Raw genomic sequence first — 4333 nt, forward strand, 5'->3', positions numbered from 1 at the left:
CAATTTACTTGTTTACTAGGAAGAATTATAGCTGACGGCGCCACCTAGCGATGGCGGACTTTGTCAGCACTCGCCGCGGCTCCCAACACTCTGTAAGATTTCTAATATGAGGTATATTTTTTCTAGATGCTAAGCACTGTATACTTTTATTATTACATCGAGAGCTATCCACTTCTAGAAAAAAACAAAAGATTGCAGTTTCAAAGTGCTCAGACTCAAAACCCATTCTTTGGTGGGTAAGAGAAGGCTGTCAACCTTCTCTGTACTAACCTTGCAACATTTTTGTGAAACCAGAATTACTTAAACATGACATGAGTGAATTTTGGTTTTCTTTACACAAACTGTCAAGATCAGAAGTAAGCAGGAAGAATATGTAGAGACAGAATTTTCTGGGCCATGGGAGAACCACAGCTTGAGTGGCACTGATAATAGGGGCATGAGAAGAGGGGCATTTGATTATGGAGGCATGAGAAGAGGTGAATGGGTTGGAGGACACAATGGAATAGGCAGGGCTGGAGATTGAGATGGCTTCAATAAGCCTGGTGGACCCATGGATGGAGGAGCAGATCTTGATCTAGGCCTTCTTATAGAACCCAATGAAGACTCTGAGTACAGTGTAATTTGTGTGCAAGGATTAAATGACAGTGTGACTCTAGATGATCTGGCTGCTTGCTTTAAGCACTGTGGGGTTTTCAAGATGAACAAGAGAACTGGACAACCCATGATCCATATCTACCTGGATAAGGAGACAGGAAAGCCTAAAGTGATGCCACATTGTCCTACAAAGATCCAACAACTGCCAACGAAATGGTTTGATGGGGAAGATTTTCAAGGAAGCAAATTTAAAGTTTCTTTTGCCTGAAAGAAGCCTCTAATAAACAGCATGCAGGGTAACATGCAGTCACATGAGGGCAGTGGGATGCCACCACCATTTCGTGGAAGTCCTGGTGGCCAAGGATGTTCTGGAGGAACCAAGGGCTGTATGGGAGGCTGTGGAGGAGGCAGCAGAAGAACTCCAAGTGGATTCCTGAGGTTCGAGATGGAATCTCTCTGGAAGAGGAAATGTCCAGCACCATGCTGGAGACTGGCAGTGTCTCAATCTGGGCTGTGGAAAACAGACTTCACCTGGAGAACAGAATGCAAATAGTGTAAGACCCCTAACCCTGAGGACTTCCTCCCACCACCATTTCCACCTGAGTGTGGTGATCATAGCTGAGGCAGCCCTGGTGGCATGTGAGGAGGAAGAAGTAGACTGAAGGACCAACTGTGGTGGTCCTGGAGGAATGTTCAGAGGTAGCAGAGGTGAACACAGATGAAGCTTCCTAGGTGGCCTCAGCATGGACCAAGTTGGCTTTGGTAGAAGAAGACAAGGTGGTCCTGCAGGGCCTCCTAGACATTTATTGGAACAGATGGAAGGAAGAGGCAGACTTAGAAGACCTGGGAAAATGGATAAAAGTGAGCACCATCAGAAATACAGAAACTGGCCTACCTAGAGACATGCAGAGCTGCATTGATGACCAGATTTATTTTTTAAACCAGAAAATGTTTTAAACTTAAAATTCCATATTTATAATTTTGGCAACAATATTATGGTTGTTCCTTGTCTGCACTTTAGTATTTTTGCCATTTGTGAAGAAACATTAAAACACATTAATTAGTGAAAAAAAGTCCACAACCATATACGTTTTTAATTGTTACAGTAGTAGTTTCCCTTCTGAGTAGTGTCTTAGTCCCTAAGGCCATCAGCAATCTATGGAGTTCATTATTCCTGAACCATGTATTGAGAATCATTACTATAGAGCAAGTTCCAAATCCAACCAGGAAAATGCTGTGTCCTCCAACAGTAGAAATGCTACAGTGTGGCAATAATGTCAGTATGTTACGAAAATGGACACTGGTGAAGATCACAGTGTGAAAAGCTGGGTAACTTTATTCATCCAACATCCTGTAAGCACTCAGATGTGGTAAAATCTCCCAACACCGCTGAATTGTCGAGGCCAATATGAACTTGATTTCTCATGTCCCATCTTGAAAGTTTGTGGTATCTTCAGCAAGAAGGACTTGCTATAACATTCTGTTTGGTAATCAGGACCGATGACAGTTCTTTGAATTATTATGGTGTCTCTAAATACTCAGAACAAATATTCAAGGGGAGGCATCCTACATATGACTGTTTAGTCAGTGACTTATGGATTCTGAGATGGATTTAATACACTGTTAAGGATAAGTCCAAAGAAAAACATGGACAAGCCTACAGAGATACTCCAGTTGCACTTTCAATCATCCTTAGTGCTGTTCCCTCCTGTCCACCCTCATCTACTTCCTCAGTTTGTATAATGGCAAGTAGTTTTCTGAAATGATTAAAATATACCATGAGCACAAATATTTGAGAGTTTGCATATACATATATGTATATATCCATATATGTATGTATGTATCCCTGTATGTATGAATGAATGCATTTATGTGTATTTGTATACACATGTATTATTGTTGATCATGTGTTGGGAATTTTACATTAATATTGGTATGTATGAATTTATCTCCTCATAATAAATTATTCATTTTACATTAGAAAACAAACAAACAAACAAACAAACAAGAGACTATGTAGAGACTTTGGGAGCATGAGTGTGCCTCTCTTGTCATTTACAACTGACACCTACTCTAGCAGTAAGTCTTCCCAGCTTCCAGGAAAACAAAACAAAATGAGACCACACTACTTTTCTTTGCTTTGTCTTCTCCTGCTTTGTCCATTGCAACAGACTCATCACTCATCTTCAATTAAGCCCTTACACCCTCCCTTGACTCGAGCTAGAATGATTCCTTTGTGATAGAAAGTAGATCTCACTGTCTCATCCTCTTGCCTAAACCCCTGTAAGGGTTTTCCAGAAGAAAAGGCAAAGGTCTTAAAGTTACCTATAAACAGATTGATGGCATATTTATTATCCAGATTGTACTATTCTGAGAAAGTCCTTTTAAATAATTATATCTGGATAGCAGCCACAAACACCTGTAGGTTCTCATTTCACTGTCACCCCACCCTGCTCCCCCTCAGCCATCTTCAGCGCTACATTGCCCTCCTGAACACTTTCATGCTGGTTTCTTTAGTGCTTTCTGATCTTTCTACAAACCTTACCCTAGTGCAAATGACTTGCTAACATTCTATATGAAATGGCAAACTCATTTCCAACCCCCACCTACTAACTCTTTTTCTCTGTTTTATTTTTCTCTATTGATTGAATTTACTAGTAGTCTCATATTGCATTGTTTCTTTTCCTAGAATGAGGCAGGGCAGAGTTTTGATATAAGGTTTATGAAATATTTCCAAGGAAGCCTGTAAGAAACATATTTGCCTGGCTACCCATTTCTTATCCCCCGCCTATTATTTACTTTATCCCTCAAATATTATATAGGGAAGAATCAAATCTACTCCTACATCTGGAAATATGCTCTAATTTTTCATGCCATGGTGTCGTTATGATATCATTTCTTCTGTTTTGAATATTCTTGGGAAATAGCTTTTAATGCCTTACAGCTTAGTTCAAGAAAGTCCACTGTGGCTTTCTCTGACTCACCCAGGTAAAATTGACTCCTCTTCCTTTCATTCTACCCTTGTGCTTTATCACAAATCTGATGAAATCATCATGCTCTGTTGTATTTCCTAAGATGCTACACCTTAGAATGTACATTCTGCATTGTAAGTGCTTGCTAAAAAGGACAACAAGCTTATCTAAAAACAGGTATTACATATCCCTTTGCCCGGAAGTACCTAGTATTGTAGAGAATAAGAGGTCAGGAAAACAAGAAATGGAGGCCCATGGGGGCCTGCCTTTCAGAAAACACAGGACTACTTCAATCACCCTTGGTTTTTATTGTTATCCTTAAATTGGAAGTGTCAGAACTACTCTAAATGTCTCTGACACACTCATACTTAGGAGGCAGCACAAAGCATATGGCTGACTTTTTACAGCTTCTGATCTGATTTTCAGGTATAACATAACCTTTACTCATCAGATTGCAGTATTGGATGGTTTTAATTCTTTATTAATTCATTTTATCATATATTACATTGTGACCACAGCCTCCCCCCCTTCTCCTCCTCCTCCTTAGTCTCTCCCTCCTTTCCCGTTCCTATCCACTCCTCTGTTTCTCCCAGAAAAGGGCAGGCGTGCAAGGGATATCAACCAAATGCAGCATATTAAGTTTGAAAGAGCTCTTCATATCTGTCCTTTGGTTCTTAGTGATTCAACAAATGATCTTTCACTTTTTTACTTTCTAATTCATTGTTACGAGTATTAATGTCTACTTGACTTATCACCTGGCTGATGGG

The 4333-nt window shown here is 40.1% G+C and overlaps 1 pseudogene; it reads left to right on the top strand.

Annotated features, from left to right (window-relative positions):
• Nucleotides 1-391: 391 nt before the first annotated feature.
• On the top strand, nt 392-1493 carry LOC114620726 (annotated as a pseudogene).
• Nucleotides 1494-4333: the final 2840 nt, after the last annotated feature.

The sequence above is a fragment of the Grammomys surdaster genome, unplaced genomic scaffold, assembly GCF_004785775.1.
Source record: "Grammomys surdaster isolate TR1022 unplaced genomic scaffold, NIH_TR_1.0 170, whole genome shotgun sequence".
In the NCBI taxonomy this organism is placed as follows: Eukaryota; Metazoa; Chordata; class Mammalia; order Rodentia; family Muridae; genus Grammomys; species Grammomys surdaster.